The sequence below is a fragment of the Chelonia mydas genome, chromosome 3, assembly GCF_015237465.2.
Source record: "Chelonia mydas isolate rCheMyd1 chromosome 3, rCheMyd1.pri.v2, whole genome shotgun sequence".
In the NCBI taxonomy this organism is placed as follows: Eukaryota; Metazoa; Chordata; order Testudines; family Cheloniidae; genus Chelonia; species Chelonia mydas.
The window spans coordinates 40,242,213-40,263,140 of NC_057851.1; the positions used below are offsets into that span (position 1 = coordinate 40,242,213).

Here is a 20,928-nt window from a genome sequence, read left to right on the forward strand (position 1 = left end):
CTGTAGTGAGCATTGCTGTTCTATGTAGACAAGTGCTTAGAATAAGTCTGAACCTTCATACCTTAGGGTATGATCCAAAATCCACTGAAGTCAATTAAAATAACTCCTATGGGCTATGGATCGGTCTGAAGTGAATTGTAAGGAAATCAACTTTGTAAATCATATATGTGTTAAAATAAATACATTTCCCCAGACATTTGAGAATGTCAGAAACCAAAGAACCTCATTACATAGTCCAGAAAAACAGTGCACAGGCTGAGCCAACAGAAGAAACATTCAAGGGTCAGGGGAAGTAAGACAATTGTTATCCTGTTTCTCTTGTCACTGTGACCAGGGTTCTCTGAAGCAAAGAAGGAAAAGAAGAGATGGAAAGTTACCTTTAACTAAGGAAAGCACAAGGACTGGTAGTGATCAGAAGGTGAGAAAGGAGTGTTCATATTTTCTTAAATAAATACCTCAAACTCTGAGGCAAATTTAACTCATTCATTTAACCACTTCACTGTTCAGGAGTCGGGCACATACATTCTATCTAAGGCACCCATCACATTCATTACTCACAGTGCAGCTGTTTATGCAAAATGGAGCTCTAACTGATCTGGTAAAACCTGAAGACCAAAATTTTCAAATCTTAAGGTGAAAGTTTACAAACTTGGATACTTAAATTAGGTACCTACATACGTGCTGCAGCACCTATCTACATACCTTTATTATCAGAGTCACAATTGACTTTCATGGGAACTCTGAAAATCATGCCCGTTATTTAGGTGCTTCAGCACATACTCCGGTGCCTAACTTTAGGCACCCAAGTTTGAAAATATTGGCCTTATGTGTCCCAAGTGAACATATTTGCAATGTACTGATTTTATTAGACTGGCAGGCTCTTTTCATGTATGTTGATGGAAGTGCCACATAAAAAGCAAAGTATATGAAAAAAAAAAACCCATATCCCTAGGATTTCTTACTCTTTTTAGCATTTCTCTCTAGGTATTCATCAGGGTACTTATGTGATCTCCATCACTGCAGTATCTGAGCACGTACCAAGCACCTAAAAATAGAAACGAGAGTAGCAATCACTCTCTTGCTGTCTTTTTTTCTTTTTTCTCTCCAGAAGGCATGAGTTCCATAGTGTAGGTCCAGCTCCTGTAATAGTTCTGTCTCCTGTGCTCACAGGCCTTGCCCTATTGCTCGGCAGGTTTCTGTTTCCAGTGGAGCACATCTGCAGTGAGAGATCATGGCTAAAGAGGGAAAAGCCATTTCTTAGGTATTAAGGCCAACCCCATAAAGGGCTTTGAATAGCAGGACAGAGGCCTTGAACTGGACTCTATTCAGCAATTCTGGTGTACATGTCAATTCTAGGCCAATATATCCCATTGGTTGGGGTTAATTTTTTCTTATTTTAAAAACACTAGGGAAATTCAATGTAAATCCAAAAAAGTGGTATTTGTTTTAATCGATAAATATTTACATGTATCAAAATGTCCCGACATTCAACTGAAGTTTTTATACACTGGCAGAGTGGGTGCTATAGAAAATCTCTTGGCTCTGAATTGGACAGCACATGGGATTCTCAGTGGGTTAAATAAAATTTTTATTGTTTTATGTTTCACAGAGTAGAAATGCTATTTTATAATCACACTAAGGCTTTTCAGGTGATATAGTATAATGACACAGCTAGCGTAGGTGTGAATAGGCTTTCAGTGTTGTGATTTACAATCTCTCTGGGCATGCTATTATTACACAACGCTTTCCTCAATGATTGTACTGAAGTCCCATTAATATTAATGGAGAAAATTGACCCTAGTATTTTGTAATTAGTGGTTCAACAATGATAATTTTATGTGGATGTGTGTCCCTCAATGTGTTAAGAATAAAGCTCACAGATAAATAATAGCGTGACTTTGAAAACTTATTTTCTATTGATATTATGACAAACTGTGAACTTGCGTACTGTAATACTGATTGAATGTTAAATAAAAGAAGTAGTGACTTTGTGCCATTGGAAGATTGGAGTTTCTTCTTTCTTTTATTTGCAAATGTTTTTCAGAACATCTCAATTTTTTAAATCAATATCTGTTGTTCAGGATTCTTACGATAACCTTTCCTCCAGCATATTTTTCACTTTGCTGTATAAGCCATGTAGTTGTCTTTATAAATCTTATTTATCATTCTATTTTTAAGCTAAAGCTGAGATAGTCAGAAGTAGGGGCTAGGCTACGATGATTCTTGCTGTCTATATAAGACTATGCAATCAGTTATAGCCATACTGATGGATTTTTTTGTCTCTGGAGAAATATGAAATAAGATGAATTAGGAGTATATTTGACAAGTAAATACAAAAAGAACGACATCTATGTATTTTCATTTGTATTTTCTTCATCAAACATTCACTGAAGAAAACAAACTGCAAAGTCTTATTGGTGAAGGTCAGATACAGAGATTGCTTCCATTTTTGTACATCTTCAAGCAAGGTCTTTTATAAGAAAATAAATTCCAAGTGTACGCGGGGGACTAGTCCTGCTATTGTGGGGAACTTTCCTGGATTCTGCACTACCCCGCTGAAGTGGGCTAGTGAAAGGATCCGAGTCCTCGCTTCCACTTCCTTTACCCAGAGGCCTCCCTGCCCTTGAGGATTCCCCTTCCACTCTCCTGTCTGGCAGAGTCCTCGTAACCCCAACAAAGCTGGGCCCAGGATTCCTGGGGGGGCTCGACCCCCAACCCTGCTGTGGTCACCTAGGACAGGGGCTAGGGTGTTCCCACTCCAGGGTACTCTCTCTGCACTGGGCACTTCTCTGACCCACTGATCATTACATACAATTTAAAGCAAATGCAAGTTATTTAATCAACAATTAATTTTAAAAAGAATAAGGAAAAATGGGAAAGGTTAAAGGAAACACATCAACCCGCTCTGTGGCGGGGAACATCACAAACAGTGTCTCTGGAATGTCAGGGCAGTTCACAGTCTGTTCCTTGTAAGTCCCAGGCCTTCTTCTCAGGCCCTGGCTGTGCTGCAGGGATCCTGTAGGTTGGACACTCACTCTGGTGGTGGCCACACGCTCTCAGGCTCTAGGTGGCAGGACTCTTCTTCCCAGCATTGCGCCCACCCTGTTGGGGTTACCAATCCCCCTCCAAGTCTGGCTTACAGAGCCTCCTGGCTGAGGCATCTCCCTGTGCTGGGCCTACTGCCCAGAATCCCCCCTCGCTCTCCCCAGCAGCTCACCACATCCGGCTCCGGACTGCTCCAGCCCCAGCCCCAGCTCCAGCTCCACTCTGTCTCGGCTCCAGCCCCACTCTGCCTCAGCACGGCTCCTGCTCTGCCTCCGGCTCCCTGGACTGCTTTTCTGGCCCCTCTGGCTCTGGTTGAGGCAGCTCTCCTACCAGGGCAAGTCTGCTCTCTCTGGGCTGTGCCTCTGGCTTTGAGGCTGCAGTTCTGCTCCCAGCAGAGGGTCTGCTCTCTCTGGGCTGCTTTTCTGGTGCCTCTGGATCTGGCACGGCTCTGCTCCCCAGCTCAGCTTGGCTCGTTTTCTCCTTAGCTCGGCCCCACTCTATCTGACCCAGGCAATTCCAGTTTACACAGAGGACGGGACCCCCCCTGGCCTCCTGACTCCCTGATTCGCCTGCTCACCCTGTCATTCAGGCTGACTTGGAGCATTGGACTCTCCCCATTGTTTCTGGGGACTGTCAGTCTCAGTGTCCTGATTTCCCATCCACCCTTCCCCTTTTAGTACTGGGAGCTAGCAACTAAAACACCCCCACTGAATGTTAGTAAGGGGGCAACAGTCCCCTTACACAAGATAAAGTCTTACTGTTTTTATTCCTCCGTTTTGCTAACTGTGTATGTAACTGTAAATGGTATATTTGAAATGAATCCTTTACGTATGAATACACTGTAATACATGTACTTTGACTGTAGCTTTCCTTCTTCTTTTTTTTATTTTTTAATTAATTTTTGCTCTTCAATACAAACATCAAAATGCAAAAAGATACATTAAAAATAAACTCTATAACTTATAATGACCATCAATACTATACAGCATAGTGTTAACATACATATGCAAAAACATTTTAAAAACATAATATTAAACTATAAATTCTAATGAGGCTATGTCTAAACTTATGATGGCATGTAGACTATATACACTGAATGCCCACCTACCACAGGTATAAATACCAGTGCAGACAGTGAGGCATTGCTTAGGCTAGTAGAATAAAGACACACCAGAACTTTAGGGTGTGTACCCTAAACGTCTCTCTATACACCTGACCTGTGCCTTCCCATCTACACTGATTTTTTTTTTAACAGTCTAGTGTCCCATTGCCTCCCTTCTTCTGGAGCCTTTCCCCTCAGCAGAGAAAGGCTCTGGTAGCTCCCCAGTGCTGGAGCCCTTCCCCACTGCAGGCAGCTGACAGAGCCTTTCCCCACTCCCTCCCCCTTGCCAGAGCCTTCCACTGCAGTGTGTAGCTACACACCACAGTGTGGACACAGCCTACTTTCAGGGCTGGCCTTATCATTAGGCGAACTGAGGCGGCCACCTCAGGTGCCAGACTGTCAGGGGGGGGATGCCACTAGGACCTAGAGTGTAGAAAAATATGTATTCCCTCTGCTCTAGATGCACAGAGATGGTGGAGTGCTGTGCTGGAGGAAGGAGGGCACAAAAGACGTAACAAGCAGGCAGGAGAAAAGGTGAGAGGGAATAACAGAAAGCAGAAGGAGCTGCAGGGAGAAAGAGGAGGAGGAAGAGCCTCTTATGTACCTCTCTAGCACCCCCAGGAGCCTAGACTGATTAACACCAGCTTCTCAGGCAGCTTCCTGTTTCCTGCTGATTCCCTGAACTCACTTGGGGAGAACAGGCAGTCAACTGAAGTAGTAGGAGCCAGTTAGGCCCTTAAGACGCTGCAATCTTCCCTCATTCAGGCCCTGCTACCAGCCTGCTTATTTATCCCCTTCAATTGAGTGTTGAGAGCCATTATAGCTGGCACAGAACAGCAGTCATGAGTGAAAGAAGAAAACGCCCCTCTGGGGTAGCATTCAGAAAAAGAAAGAAAGCAAAGGAAGCTTTTCTACCTAAGCAGGAAGGAGCTCTCCTGAGATACATAGACACAAATATTCATGGTGAGCCTTCCGGCCCCAGTGCGGATCTGAGTGGTGAGGAGATGCCTGATCTTCCAGTTTGTCAGAGTGCAGGTGACCTGGCAGCTACTGCAGCATCCATATCTCCATCTCAAATGGATGTAACCATGCACATTCCTGAAGAAAAGTGTAAATCAAAGGTGGTGCAAGAAAGAGTTGCTGCTGAGCTTAGTTCCTTAAGTCTAGATGATCCAGGACTGTGGACCCATGTGACCAGTAGCCTAAGGGACTTCCTTGTACTGCATGGGCCACAGCAAGTGGAAAAACTTCATGTTCCTCAAAGACAATGAAAATAGAAGTTTCCATCCAACACATTACTGGCGTGAAATTCCCAATGGTGACAAAGTGGAGAGGCCATGGCTTATGTACTCAAAAATCCAGAATGCTGCATACTGTTTTTGTTGCAAACTCTTCCAGTCTAATGTTCCAGCCACATTGGGTTCTACCGGAAGAAAGGACTGAAAAAATCTGGATGGAAATCTGGCACGCCATGAGAAGGCAGCAAATCACCAGAGAGCATTCTATAGGTGGAAAGAGCTTGGGATGAAACTAAAGTTAAAGGCCACCATAGATGATCAGCATCAAGAGAAGATTGCATCAGAGTCTCTTTACTGGCAAAATGTTCTGAAAAGGCTTATTGTCATTGTGAGAATGCTTACTACCCAAAACCTAGCATTGCGTGGCACTTCAGATCAGCTGTATATGCCAAACAATGGAAACTTCCTTAAAATTGTGGAGCTGATGGCTGTGTTTGATGCTGTACTCCAGGAGCATCTAAGAAGAGTCACCACCTAAGAAATGTACACACACCACTACCTTGGAAAAACAATTCAAAATGAGATCATACAGTTCCTGGCAACAAAAGTCAAACAGAAGATTGTGGCAGATCTGAAGTCAGCAAGATGTTACTATGCTATTCTGGACTGCACACCTGACATCAGCCATACAGAACAAATTACTTTAATGGTGTAACAACAACAGAACCTAGTGAAAATGTCCCTGCAATGCTGACTGTCAGAGAGCATTTTCTAGAATTTATTGACATTGATGATACTACAGGAGCTGGTATGACAAATGTGCTTCTTAAAAAGCTGGAAGATACGGGAATTGTGATAGCTGACATGAGAGGTCAGGGCTAGGATAATGGTGCCAAAATGAGAGGAAAGAACAGAGGAGTGCAGACACGGATCCGAGAGTTAAACCCTTGAGTTCGTGGGAGAACAGTGGCAGAGGGAAATGGAATCTCCAGAAACATACATAACTTCAAATTTCTGTGTGGCTTAGTGTTGTGGCATGACATACTGTTTGAAATAAGTGTTGTAAGCAAGAGATTCCAAGGTGTTGACCTTGATATATCTGGAGCAATGGAACAACTGGACAAAGCAAAGTCATACCTACAGTCTTACCGGTCAGATGAGGGATTTCAAAACATTCTGAAGAGTACACAGAAGTTGGCAGAGGAACTTCACACTGAAGCTATTTTCCCACCCATTCAAGAATACAAGAGTCACTGAAGAAGACATTTTGATTACCAATCACGGGATAATCCCAAAAGAGACTCCAAACAACAATTCAAAGTTGAATTCTTTAACCAGGTTCTAGATTGTGCAATACAGTCAGCTGAAGAACGTTTCATGCAGCTCAAGGAACACAGCAGTATATTTGGTATGTTGTATTCCAAAACTCCTCACTATACCTGAAGAAGACCTACACCAGGACAGTGTTGACACATGATGACATGTGCGATATTGATGCGAGTGATTTCGGTGATGAACTGAAAGCCCTTTCAAGATACATTTCAGCAGGATTAACTCCAAAGGCTGTTCTGGAATACATGTGCACAAATAAGATGACCACTCTTTTTCCAAATGCTTTTCTTGCTCTGCACATACTTTGAACACTTCCTGTAACAGTTACCAGTGGGGAACGCAGCTACTCCAAGCTGAAGTTAATAAAAACACATCTACGCTCCACAATGACACAGGATAGGCTGGTCGGCCTTGCAACCATCTCAATAAAGCATGAGCTGGCCCAGACTGTGGACCTTCAGCAGGAAGCAGTTCAAATCTTTGCAACCAAGAAGGCACGGAAAGCACCACTTTGATTATTCAAACAGGTAAAAATGCCAGTGTTTACTATGCAGACAAGAAAAGTTACATTTGCTGTTCAGGAGATTGAAAGTTAAGTGTTACTTAAAATTTTTGAACAAGGCATTTTAAATTGTTAGTTCTCCTTTATTGGGATAGGCAGCAGAGGAGTAGAGCAGGAAGAAGGCAGAATTGAGAACTTTCAAAGTTTTGGCCCAAGTGAGGGGGCATGGGGGCATCATTTGAGTTTCCCGCCTCAGGTGCCAAAATGTCATGGGCCAGCCCTGCCTACTTTTGAGACTAAAATTCACAGGTAAATTTCTTAATATGTAGTTCTCAAATGATGGTGTATTGATCAATCCCCAAATCACCTTAATTCTAATGTCAACTTCTTTACATAGACATTTAACTAGAGGATATTCCCCCAACTTGTGCAGAAGTCTGCTCTTATTTTTACCACAGCACCAGCATGTATCCTATGAGAGCACTCTTATAAAGTTTTTGTGTTTTGTTCTTGAATTAAACAGAAGCAAAAATCTATGGAAGCAAAACGGAGTCCTCAAAAAGGAATATTTGTATAACATGGGTCTGAGGAGTTTGTGGAGCATCTCTCCCATGCAATGTACTTTAGGGGTATCAGCCTATCCCAGGGCATCTGGGCCAAACTGATAAGTCAATGAATGATTCAGCTGTATATGTTGCCATGGGGCTGTACAGATGATGTAGGACCTGAAATGGAGCTATACACCCACTGTCAACCAAGTGAGAGGGTATACAATGCCTCTCTCTATCCATCCTCTCCATATGATTGGATGCTTTTCAGTCTGTAATTCAAAATTATCCCAGATAATGGCTTTTGTATGGTGCCCAGGGTAAGTGTGAAATCTACGGGCCAAATTGGCCCATATTCTTCTGGTCACCCTGTTTTTCTATGTAGGATAGGATGAGGGTCTTAAAAGGCCGAATAGCATGATTGGTTTCATTAGTTCTTTTTTTATCCCAACCTGAAAGGGGTGTTCTTGCTCATTGGTTGGAACAAGTGAGAAGTCTGGGACATGATATAGGCAACCTAACAGTTCTGAAGATCTGGATATCCGAAACTACACCTATCAATGGAGAGCTGAAGTATCCTTCAAGATAGTCTGGGGCATTGTCCCCGGCCCCATATGAAAGTCTTAATGATCTCATTAACTCTCTTCAAATAAAATGGTGAGATGACGACAGGTAGCCCATTTAACATGTCCAAAAATCTAGGTAAGACATTCATCTTAATTATGTTGATTTCCCCCCATAGGCTCAGGGAAAGGGCCTGTCATGGATTGGTGACCAATAAGATTTATGTCCTCTGTTGGCTGTAGAAGACAGGGCTCTAAATTCTTTTTTACAAATTTTTATTTACCTCTGGTTCACTATGAAAATTCTACTGGGTGAAAGCCCTGCTACAAGGCATCCAGGAAATCTCAAGTACTTCTGACTTTTCCAAATTGATTCTATAGCCTGAGAGTGAGCCACAGTCTTTGATTAGTACTTGGAGGACAGGAATTGTGGTTTTGGAATTAGCTATAAACACAAGGGTATCATCATCATATAACATCAAGTGATACTCCAAAGAGCCCATCTTAATACTCTGAATATTTGGGAGAGAGCCTATTGGGGATTGCCAGGGCCTCCAGTGCATATGGGCGACTGCTATGAGGAATCTGGGTAATTGCCATGGGGTGTGGTGCCAGATCAAGGAAACAGAGGACAACAGTTTCTGATGCCTCTGAAAAGGTTAAAAGAATCTAAAATTATGCCAGTGATTAAAATATGAGATGTGGGGTCATTATATAGAAGTTTAACTCATTTTCTACAAACAGGTCCAAAACCTAATCTTCAGAGGGTTTACAGGATATATTTCCAGTTAACATGATCAAGGCCTTTTCTGCATCCAAGACTAGAAGTAATTGAGGGTAGGGGTCATAAAGCCATGCCACTATTATCTCTACAAGCTGTTTTATATTTCAGTCCATGATGGCCTAGAATAAATCCCACCTGGTTTGAATGTATGATTTGGATACAGCTGTCTCCAACCTGGCTGCCAACACTTTGGCCAACGTTTTTAAATAATTATTAATTAAAGAAACTGGGTTATAGTTTGAGCATGAGTTGAGATCCTGACCTGCCTTGGAAATAGCTGAAATCAAGGAGGTGGAAGAGTACTCTCTTCCAGGTGCTCATTGAACGAGGTAAGCAGTTTTCCTGCAAGGGGATCAGGAAAATGTTTATAACAATAAACAGGGAAGCTGTATGGGCTAGGAACCTTACCCAGGTTCATGGATTTCAGGGCATCGATAATCTCTGATGTTTTTTATAGTCTCCTACTGGGCCATAGAGAGTTGGGATATTTATATTTTGGCAAGGAAAAAAAAAAGCTTCCAGGGCCTCATGTGAAGGGGTGGAATTGGAATTATATACATTTCTGTAATGGTTTTAATAATATTTGTTTGTATAACACCAAAGTCATAGAGTTTATGGCCAGAAGGGACCACCAGATCACCTTGAATGACCTCCTGCATAACACAAGTCACCAACACAATGCAGCACCCCCACATTAAACCCAACAACCAAAATTTGACTAAAATATGACAGACCCTCTTTGAGTGTGGTGCATAATTTATTATGCTTATGTTGGACTGCAGTAATAGATCCTCTGACTGTTCTATGCTTAACACAGTAGGCTTACAGTCTACCTGCCTTCTTTCCTGACTCCCAGAAGTCTTGTCTTAATCAAAAAAATGCAGTCTCATATTGGGCCATGTATAGTTGATTGATCTCATAGCTGTTTCTAGTCAGAATTCTTAGGAGTTCTGCGGAAGGATTTTTAGTATATACTTGGTCCATCTTGTTGACTTTCCTTTCAAGGAGCACTATGTTTTTCCTTCTCTCCCTTTTTTTAGCGGCAGCAAAGCTAATAAGTCCCCTCCAAAGAAGACTTTTAAAGTTTCCCAAACAAGCGTGTTAGAAGGAGCTGATGAGTCCTTTGTGGCCAGGAAGAGGTCACTTTCCTTTATTATAAACCTCTCAGAATGGGGATGTAAAAGCAGTGAGGTATTATCATAGAATCATAGAATATCAGGGTTGGAAGGGACCCCAGAAGGTCATCTAGTCCAACCCCCTGCTCAAAGCAGGACCAAGTCCCAGTTAAATCATCCCAGCCAGGGCTTTGTCAAGCCTGACCTTAAAAACCTCTAAGGAAGGAGATTCTACCACCTCCCTAGGTAACGCATTCCAGTGTTTCACCACCCTCTTAGTGAAAAAGTTTTTCCTAATATCCAATCTAAACCTCCCCCATTATGCCTCCCTCAGTTTTGTTGCTTGCCCAGTGTGTCGGAAGTAAATTGTAGGATAATAGATGCATGGTCAGAGATCACCATTGTATCCACTGAGGAGCTGGATAAAGATTGGATTAGCTTCCCTGAGATTAAGGGGGAAAAAACAATCCTTGAATATGTATTATGGGCAGGGGAGAAAGCTGTATAGTCCCTTTAAGTTGGATGCATGATCCTCTGAACATCACACAATCCCATATCTTTAATCATAGATTCCAGTCCTCTTCTGGTTCTGGTTGTCTCATATGTAGTGGGAAAGAATCTATCTATCATTGGCTCTAGAACCTCACTAAAGTCGCCTGCAGCTATGGTGGGGAAGTGTATATCTTTGTGCAGCTCAACAAGAATCTATTAAAGATCTCAGGTTCATCCATATTGGGCTCATGTATACTAGCCAACAGCATTTCAGTCCTATGTACAGTACCTCTGAGTATGAGAAACCTACCCTGACGGTCCAAGATGACATCAATAACATTCATTGTTGGTTTTTTGTGGAACAGCACAAAGACTTCTGTAGTTTTTGACATGTGGCAGCAGGACAGCACTCTAGTACCCCAATCATGCTCCAGTTTATAAGAGTGTTATACAGTTAAATAAGTCTCCTGTAAAAATGCGATGCTGACCTTGGTCTTTTTCAAGTAGGTATAAACTTTCTTATATTTAATGAGGTTGTTTAATCCATTATGTTCTAAGAGATTAGTTTAAGGTTTTGGGCCACGGCAGTGCATAGATAGTTTAAGGATCATGTCTGTCATCTTCCACCTCACTCCCCTTTCAGAAACCTATTGGGTGTGGGGCACAGTAAAGGGACAGGAGGTCCCAGACATCTAATGAAGATAGTCTGATAACCTTGCAGACAGTACTGTAGAGGCCAGACCACCAAAGAGATGAGAAAGCATAATCGAACTATCTGCATGAGTAGGTCACCCTTTCCCTTTATTCTCCTCCCCTTACTTTATCCCCACCCCCCATGGGTTTCTGTGAGAGAAGTGGGGTGTGCGACTACAGATGTCATCCTTAAACTCACCTGTCAGAACCACCTGGTGCCAGTTGGACCAACACATGAGTTCGGTTTTGAAGATCAGGAGGGAGGAAGGGGGAAGAAAGAGGGATGCAGCAAGATACTGGGGTGCAGGGAGACAAAAAGGAACCAAACAATATAAAAATGAAAAGATAAATAAACTATAGCAACATATGAACATTTGTGTTCTTAACAACACCCAGGACGGATGCTGTCCATTACCAGGCTTTGAAAGAACACTTCTCACTAGACATACTTAAAACTCTCTCATATTCCAGGGCTTACTCCAGTATAGACATACTCCTATACATTATACACAGCCGGTCACTGTTCTCTGGTGTCCCCACAGCATCCAAACTCTTACATGGGTACAAACTTTTTTATAAAGAGCAACTCTACATGGGTTACATACCCAACAGAGAGGGGGTGGGTGGTTTGAAGTTTATTTCCCATAATGTAAGAAGCATCCCGCAAGTGGTTATATCAGTCTGAGCTAGTATAAGACACATAGGCTCAGTAGGTCAGGGACCTTATATACCAAATGATTACAAGTAGGTCCTTGAAATGTGAGAGTTCCCATGTGGGGGTGACTTTCTGCTGGAGTTGCTATCTCCTGTATTTCAAACCATTTTCAAACAATAAACAATTAACCCAATAACTGTACAGTGCATGCAGCTAAACCAGTGTCCTCAGACACTTAGTTTGCATACAAAACATGTTTGATGGTTACACTTCAGTCTTGCAGCAATAGAAGGTGGTAAACAAAAGTGATTGTGGGTAACTACCCTTACTATCATCTCTAAATCCATGCTGCAGGTATCCACCTGCAATGGTATGACACAGTCTAACCTCTTCTATTCTCAGGGTTCCCAGTGAAGCAGAGAGCCCTGGCTCATTGCTGTTCACCGTTGTCTCTGTGTGCATCTTCACATTGCTCAGCTCCTCTGTTCTGCCGCAGAAGAAACATTTCCAGCAGGGCTATCCTCCGAGAATATGGCCTCCATGTATAAAACCACCTAGTGGTTGCTAGGAAATGGTTCATACTGCATTTGCTGTTGTCCAGCAACTGTCTGCCACTGTGTGGGGTTTGGGTGGGGAAGATTTATATTTCTACTCCCTCAGCATCAGGCATCTTGTCATATAAATCACAGCTACCATGTGGATGTGCCGTTAAGTATGCAGTAGTGAAAGGGTCCATGCGTGTCTACGGTATATAATTGTATGCAGTGTTGTTGAAGCCATGGTGGCCATTATTGTTGTCATAATTCAAAACCCCCATATAGAAAACATACAGCATACACAGGGACTCCAACTTCACCACACCCATTCAGGGACAAAGTGTGTGTGTGTGTCGGGTAAGAGGATTAGATATAATGGGGCTAGTTAGATCTGCATGGTTGTCATGGCAAACAAAGTGCCAGCAGTTGGAGTATTCAAGAACAAAATACAACAAAAGTAGTTTATAGGTTATTTATGACACACTCTGCCTCCTCAGGCTTTTGAAATCAATGGGTCACTTCTCCAGATATTATATGAAACGATGCAGGAAAACTCATGCAAAAGTTTAGCCCCTTTTGTTTTATAAATGCCCTGGCCCTGACAAAAGCTGCCCTCTGCTCCATGACTTCCCTTGCAAAATCTTGAAAAATCATTATTATTTACCCCCTTGCCTTGCACAGAATGCTTTCTTCGGTCGTGAACCTGAAAAAAACATTATCTAGTTTCAGGGTTTAGTCCAGGGCAAGTCTTGGGGCCAGAGATCTGTGGGCTCCTTCAGTACTGAATATAAAGTCCTCAGGCAGATCAAATGTCTCCAATGAAAGTGTGAGGTTAAATTCCAGAGATTTCCCTTGTTCTGCAGGGATGCCTATGTGATGCTGTATGATTTATATAATTAATGTTACTACTGTTATACAATTACCTTTAATCTTGTACAAAGTATGTCATGTAAGGTGTCAATGGAAAAGTTATAATCTATCAAGTATGATTATCCTGGTGAAATCCATGTATCATCTTTGTATCTGAAGTTATGGATATTGGCTATGTACTTGTATCTTAAACCTGTGTTGTATTCCTGGGAGATGCCCCTCCAGATAAAATTTACATCAGGCCTAGACAACTATGTGTTGATAGACTATCAAGGACATTCCACTCTCACAATGAGCCACTGAAAAAACTCATCCTGCTCAGATAGCTCTTCCTGAGGATGCCTCAGATAGCAAGGAGCCAATGTCCACCCCTTGTGATTTAACAAACATGTAGGGGCATGTGATATGCTTATGTGACCCTGGATTCCATCTTGGCCAGTAACTTTCCACATAGTGGGGTTTTAGGCTTTGTTTGGGACAGTAAATTTACATGCACACAGCAGAGGATATAAAAAGACACCTAAAAAATCTCAATGTTGCCTCCTCTTTCCTGTTCTAATTCTGCAGACTGTGGATTTACAACTAAAAGGAGAATCTTGAACTATGCACTGAGGACCTTCCAACCTTTGGGAAGTTACCAGGGAGACTTTACAAGCCAGCTGTCTATTCCATCACTGCTACAAACCTAAGACTATAGAGATTTCACAATCATTTGTATGTATATGATCTATTAACCATTTACAAGTCTCTTCTTTTATTTTATTAAATCTTTATTTCAGTAGTGGGCAACCTGCGGCCCATCAGGGTAATCTGCTGGCAGGCTGCCAGGCAGTTTGTTTACATTTGCACAGCCACCCGCAGTTCCCAGTGGCCGCGGTTCACCGTTCCCGGCCAATGGGAGCTCCAGGAAGTGGTGTGGGCTGCAGGGATGTGTTGGCCACGGCTTCCCGCAGCTCCCATTGGCTGGGAACGGCGAACTGCAGTCACTGGGAGCTCTGGGCAGCCATGCAAATGTAAACAAACTGTCTCGTGACCCTCGAGTAGATTACCTTGATGGGCCAAATGCAGGCCGCAGGTTGCCTACCACTGCTTTATTTAGTTTACTAAGGATTAGCTGACAGCATGATATTTGGGTAAGATCTGAGATACATATTGATCTGGGGTAAGTGTCTGATCCTTGGGTATCCGTGAGGTTGTCTGGATGGGAATCCAAGGCTGGAATGCCTAAAGGGGACAGTGCTTGGCTTTGGTTATCCAGTGTGGTACTTCAGAAGCTCTTTTGTTACTGGCTTGGTGAATCTAATTATAGAATAAACACCAGTTTGGGGGGGGATTGTCTGCCCTATTTCTTGCAGCCTTCCCTGAGTGTGGCATTACCAGTGTGGTCTATCCCAGGCCCCTGGTCACAGCCTATGATTCTAAGACTGATGATTGTATGATTTTTAACCCTTTGCCCCTGACATCCTACCTGATAGTAGCTGCGAAGAAGATTCAGCAGCAGATACTGTTGTTTGGAGAGCGGTGATTATAGCTCTCATTCAGCTGCTGCACCCATCTCTTTGAACAGTCAGCACACTCTCCCTGTGCTCAGTGGCAGACATCTTGACTAGGGTGTGTCTCTTCTGGATTTGTAGAGCAGAGAGGAACTTGCTGTTGCTGCTGAGTCCCCAGTTGGCATCAGCCCAGTTTAAGGTGTGTGTGTTTTTTTTTTATTTTGGAGGGGAAAGAGTGGTGCCCAGCAGATTGATATTGATTAATTGCTCCAGAGCACTCAGGAGTTCACTCTGCCATGTTCTGTAGCCCCCCGGTGGTCTCCATATTCTCTTTTCTTTACATCATGTATTTTGAATCTGAACCTAATAGTGAAAAATATAACATAACGTATGAAGAGATTAGAGATCCACCCAGTTCTGGTATCCTGTCTCTGACAATAATAAATTCCAAATATATTAGTGGAAGGTGGGAAAATTCCATATTTCACCTAATTGCTTTGGGGTATGCCATAAAATAAATTCCTTTTAATCCAAGATGGTATTTTTATGCCACACTTCTTCTCTATAAAAATAAAAATGAGCAGTCTGACTCCTAGAACTGGGTGCACATCTCAAGAAAGGACAAGTAGATTCAAGAGTCACCATGCAGTATAATATCATTTCAATAGTTAGGGTTACATTCATTCCTTTGCAGAGGGCCAGCACAAGGCCTATTCTTTCTTTAATTACAATTGTTCCTGACTTAAGTCTTGCATAGGTTTTCTGATGGTCCTCTGAACGAAATTCATTCCAGGAGCTCTTATCTTGTAATGTAGCAGTGCTCCCATGGACTTCAATGAGAATTTTACCTGCATGTGCACTGAGGTATTGGACACTAAGTATAGAGTTGCTTTATTTCATGATTACATTTTAAAAATAAAATGTCTCTACATGATCATACGTAAAGCTGAAGATCATTTCAAATTTTAATACATATTTGTCTGAAAAAATGTAGAAGCCAGTAGTGTGCAAGCCCTTACTTATCCTTGCCACAAGAATAGCAACTATACTTATGCTCTCTAGAATAAATTTAAAAGATATATTCCCCCTAATCCACAAATTGTATAAGTAGATGCATTGTGGATGTTTTACACCATCATCTGCAGTATTTGTATTGACAAAGGGCAGAGACAAGATACCAGGCTAGATGGATCATTGATTTCTCCCCACATGTCAACATTGAAACCAACAGGATTACGCACATCCATTTGGGTTGCTCATTTGGTTGAGAGTTTATAGATCAATAGATTTTTATATTTTTTATGTTTTTTTAATTGAGTATGGTGTAGCCAATGCATAGAAGAACATATATATGCTTATTTAGATCTAAACTATAAGTAGGTAAATCTTGCAGTAGAGATCATATCAGATTATTCTTTTAACAATGATTTTTGCACTGTCTCATTTCCTTTTGCATGTTAATGAACTTGGCTCAGATGTCCACTTGCATCCATCTAGACTTGTTTTTAAAGAAATAGGGCTCATTTTCCCCCTGTAATTCTCCCCCTCCCCACCCTTTATTTCATTCTACATCAGACATGAATTATTAACAGCTTAAGGAAATCTGACACAGTGTGATTTGACATGATCTCAATAACAATCTGAAGGAGTGTAAACCAAACCACAAACAGATCTAGAGACTATATATTACAAAGAAAAACAATGCTTCCAGTTTAGCTAGTTAGGGCAAAGGAATGAAACTATTTTTTTAAGCATAACATGTTTAAAAAAATAAAATGAACATGAAATAACGTGCGTTTGCAAAATAATCACACACAAAACTTTCTCAGAACCATAAAGCAGATTCGCATTGATTTAAATAGAGCTATTCAGCTTTATACCAGCTGAGAATCTGATTAAAAATTTAGAACTACTCAAGTAATGTGATCCATTGCCAAGATGCATAAATGAGCTTTTTTGGGTCTATTGGTGCAAAGTTATCAATGTTTTCATGTTCTCTCTATTATTATAGCCTAGAAGGATTTTAAAGGAAAAATAGCTACAAATAATGCAGAAAAGAGAAATTTGGTTCCTGTTAATTGTCTTTTCTCAGGTTCTTACATACCAGTCCACATTTTGGGGTTGATTCTGACTTAACAGGAGATGAAGACAGAATACTTGAATCATCAGTCAGTACATTGAAAAAAGAAAACATACTATAGGAATAATCAAACATAAATAACTTGTCATCAACATGGTACTTGATTGGCTTCACTGATATTCTAACTGGTCATTTGTAACTGCTATTCTAACTGGTAATTGGTTTATTAATTTGTTTAGTAATTGGTTTAGTGATTGGTAATTTCCTATTGTAACAGAAAAAATATTAAAAATGAAACTAAAATAAAATAACACAAATAATATATAAATGATGTATTATATACAGTATATACAGTCTTTGTTTAATCCTGAATGGCTAGCCAACTACAAAAGCAGTTTCTTCTCCCTTGGTGTTCACACCTCAACTGCTAGAAGAGGGCCTCATCCTCCCTGATTGAACTAACCTCTTTATCCCTAGCCTGATTCTTGCTTGCATATTTATACCTGCCTCTGGAAATTTCCACTACATGCATCCAACGAAGTGGGTATTCACCCACGAGAGCTTATGCTCCAATACGTCTGTTAGTCTATAAGGTGCCACAGGACTCTTTGCCGCTTTTACAGATCCAGACTAACATAGCTACCCCTCTGATACTTTCATTCTTCAGTTTCTTTTGGTTAAAGCTCACCCTCATATGCTGGGGATTGGGTAATCACACAACATTCTTGAAGCTGTTGGGCATAACAACTGCCATCTATTTATGCTAAATGAGGGAACAATTAAATAGCCCTTTGTTTAGTGATAACTGAAACAATGGAAAACCACCTCCAAGGACTAGACCACATATAATCATGGACTTAGAATATTCTCCCCCTTTTGCCTGGGGTTGACCTGCTGCACAGTCAGAGTTAGACCAACACTCATGGGCTGATGCTCATGATGCTGATGCCAAACCAGCTCAGGGAGCCCCAGAACCCAAAACTGGAAAAAGGCTCAAGCCTACACATACAGGGATCCTGCAGCCCAGCAAGCTGTTCAGTGCTCGCCATCCCTGGCAGCAATGACAGCCAGCCTCTCCTGCAGCCAGGATTGGGCCTCCAGAAGTCTGAGTTTCCACCCACTGCCTCCGTGCCTGGATTCCTGGGGAGGACGTGGGAAGGAGGTTCCAATGGCTCAAGGGGGCTCTGATCCAGCCTCCCAGCCAGCTGGGACAGCTCCGGAGCTCAAAGAAGAAAAAAGGATCTGGCCCCCTGGGACAGGGACCCTACCGCCCAGCAAGCTGCCCTGGGCTCACAATCCCCAGCAGTGAGGGGCAGTCTTCCCCAAGGCCAGAATCAGGACCCTGGAAGTCCGAATTTTTCACTCATCAGCTCTGTGCCTGATTGGGCCATATGGTCTAAGGGGTTTCCCAGAGGTCTGATGACAAACACAGGTGCAGATAATTGATTTAATTGCAGGTGTGTGTGTGTGTGTGAGAGAGAGAGAGAGAGAGAGAGAGGAGCAGCAGAAACATCACATAAGCAGACAGAGAAGGCAGCATGGAAGCCACAGAAACAGCCAGAAAAACTCAGTAGTATGACCCTGAGAAAAAGCTTAAAGAGATCACTTTTGGGTAGAGTGCTGATTGGAAAGAGGCTTGGAACTTTATAGGCAAGTTGACTGTCCCCTGCTGTTTGATTCATACCCTGTTCAAGACTTTGTGTATATTCTTTGTAAATAAACAGGATCGCCTCAGAAAATACCTGACTTCATCATCATTTTCCACTCCTAATAGAAACAACCCAAAGACCCCAAATTTTGGCTAACCACTTGGCTCAAAAGAAGTAACAACTCACTAGGAATAAGACTGTAACAAATAGGATAAAACTGACATAGGTTCTTTATTGAAACTTTCCTTGGTGGCTCAAACGATTAAGTTCTGAGATTGTAACCCAGAGACTTGAAAGAAAAGGTAACTCTCTCCATCTGGTGGTAGGAAGGAACTGTACTTGAATGCCTGGACCATTGTAGAAAACCAAAGATAGAAATGGTCATTTCCAGAACAATGCTACAATAGTTAAGAACTCATTGAGAAACACTTTAGATCCATTTTCAAGCCAAAGTCACACCTCAAATATTTATTTTAATATTGCTTGAGAAAAGGTAGTTTTTTCTCTGACCGAGGTATACTGCAAATTGCAAAAAAAAACAAGTTTGCCTTTCCGGTTACAATATTGCTGAATTAAAAAGAATACTTTAAACTACCTTTGTGGCTATGACTACAGTCTAGGTGAAGTTTTTTTTTCAAAAACACCCTTCGGTTTCTCTATTGAGAAATAGTAGATATAAAATGTGCTGCTCCTGTATTTTACAGTCAGAGGTGGTTCATGTCCCTGTGCACGAGTGGAATTCAGACAGCTTAGCTTTCTTGTACATCAAGAGGAGATTGACTGTGTTGCTATCAAATGCATACAAATCAGCAAATGTCCTGCAACACTTCTTGCCAGTAGCACTGAAGACAAATGAGTGGTGCACAGAATTCCTGCGGGGTCCTGCAAATCTGGCAGGGTAGAACTTGCCCAGAGGAAGACAACACACTGTAATGAACGCTGCTTCTATACTCCGTTGGATTTCAGATCTAGCAGACTCCCCAGCTGGAGGACCTAGAGGGTAAGGGCATAGTTAGCTGTCCTTACTATGTTGTGGATTTTTGTTAGTTTAGATTTAGTTTATTTTTCCTGTTGCCTGTGGCAAGGTGGGGAGGAAGAACGTTGTTCTGATTCATATGCACTCTGTCCTCTTACTACCGAAAAAAAGGTGAAGATTTTTAAAAATCTTTTATCACTATACCTCTTCCTTTCTTAAAAAAAAATCCTGAATTGCTTTTTCAATGAGGAGTGGAAATGTGATATTTCCTGCATGGTCTGAGTGAATTAAGGCACAGAATTCCTTAAATTAACTTAGTATTAAATTCCTTAACTTAGTTTCTTGTGATGGGCAAACTTTAAGACCAGGTGAGAAAAAGCAGATGTTACTTCACCCGAAACTGTAGCTCATGTTTTCTACTTGAGATGGGGAGTAGCTCTAACATTTTTCTTCTTCTATATTCACTTGAATAAGAAATGAAATTCATTTACAATTATTCATGTCCCTTTTGCTTTCATGCTCCAAAACCCAAATATTTTAGGGCCTGATCCAAAGCCAGTGGGGAGATCAAGTCTTGCTCCGGCTCCTTCCTCACATAGAGGAGATGTGCCCGCAGCTCCACATGAGTGTGCAGGGGATTGGTCCTGCTTTGAGCAGGGGCTTGGACTGGATGACCTCCTGAGGTCCCTTCCAACCCTGATATTCTATGATTCTAGGACAGAAGGAGAATGTTGATGGGTAGAGCTGAAGCATTCTCCAAAAGAAGTGCAATCCAGGAGACAACACATATGTGAAGAAGATGCCCTTGCTTCCCCTCCCTACAAGATTGCTCCATTTCTATTGGCTGCAAGAGCAGGGGCCATCCATACAGACAGGGACTTGCAGACTTGCAGCATTTGCATGATGAGCACCATGATCCCCGAACACACACAGTCCTATTCGAGATGAGACATATGTGAAGGCTGCCAGCCCATGGTTTCCCTACCTTAGCAAGAATCCCTTCTCTCCACTGTTGCAGAGCCATGTGCTCCTCTGCAGAATGTACAGTTCCTCTCCACAGGAGCCTATGTAAACTTTGGGTGGGCTAGAGTTTACTTTGCCACCTTTCTCCTCGTGCTTCAACACAATTCCTATAGAAAAGCACACGGAGATTCAGAATTTAGCCATTGAGTATTTTCAGCAAGGATTGCACAGGGTCAACCTCCCCACAATTCAGTCAATTTTTTATAATGATAAAGAAACATAATAATTAGGG

The 20,928-nt window shown here is 41.9% G+C and overlaps 1 long non-coding RNA gene across 1 annotated transcript in view; it reads left to right on the forward strand.

Annotated features, from left to right (window-relative positions):
- The window catches only part of LOC122464948, a 52,525-nt gene extending 35,372 nt beyond the window's left edge, over positions 1 to 17,153 (forward strand). The window contains exons 2-4 of the long non-coding RNA XR_006289411.1: positions 335 to 418; positions 14,043 to 14,189; positions 17,061 to 17,153. This is a non-coding gene — a long non-coding RNA (uncharacterized LOC122464948). The remainder of the gene's footprint in view (positions 1 to 334; positions 419 to 14,042; positions 14,190 to 17,060) is intronic.
- The last annotated feature ends 3,775 nt before the right edge of the window (positions 17,154 to 20,928 follow it).